We start from the raw sequence: 1,021 nt of genomic DNA on the forward strand, positions 1-1,021 counted from the left end.
AGCACCTTGCAACATTACATTTAAAAAAGCAACAGCCAATCAGAACAGCCAGGCTAAATTTCAAAATGAATGTCTAAATTATTAATAAAAAAAGGCCTAATAAAGTATTTGTAAGTAAAGTTAACATGGAGGAAGAGTTTTCTCCTCTTTATAGAGTAACTGTCCGGTAACTTAAACAGTTAATCTGCTAATTGAAATGTCCGTGTTTACTAGGCGGGGAAAACACACTTTCTTTGAAGTGTCTTTGAAGTTGACAAAATCACACAAAACTCACCGAAACGTCTCCGTTTCTGTCTCCAGACTTTCACCGAAATATCTCCGTTAGTATCTCCACAGTTTGAGCGGGCGGCAGCTCATTTTGGTCCGAAAAAACGGTAATTTAGGGAGGGAGAATATTCTGCTCTGCAGCACGGCCGTTTAGTCTTCTGATTCAGCTGCTCTGAAGTTACAGGAGTCGGCAGGGGCGGGGCTATATAAAGGAGACCTACGGAGGCCCAGAGGGGGCGGGGCGATTTACAGAACGTGAGTAAAACATGTTTTAAAACTGCTGTTTAGAAATATCTTATATTTATTAGATTATGTATTTAATGAAATCAATAAACAGAACTACTAACCTTTACCTGTGTCCATTTAATATTAAGTAAATATATAAATAAAACTTGTTTCTTTTAACAGTCACAACAAGCTTTACACAAAACAGAAAACAAATGATCACTTAAACACTATTTTTTCATAATAATTTATTAGATAACAATTAATAATGGCATTTATACAGTTAAAGATTCAAAAGGGTTTTCAATAATACTTACATTAAATTACCTAACAATTTTAGATGTCATAGAAATGTATTTCATTATATCCTACATAAGTTTTGTTCTTTTTTCAGCCACACACTACGTTGCAAAATATTATTTCTTTCAAACATTGAAAATGTTAACAAAATTTATTAAAAGTTAAATACATGTAATTACCCCAAGATGTAGTTAGAATAACAATGTGTAACACATCTTAATGACTGTTA

This window comes from Etheostoma cragini, chromosome 1 (assembly GCF_013103735.1).
Source record: "Etheostoma cragini isolate CJK2018 chromosome 1, CSU_Ecrag_1.0, whole genome shotgun sequence".
NCBI lineage: Eukaryota > Metazoa > Chordata > Actinopteri > Perciformes > Percidae > Etheostoma > Etheostoma cragini.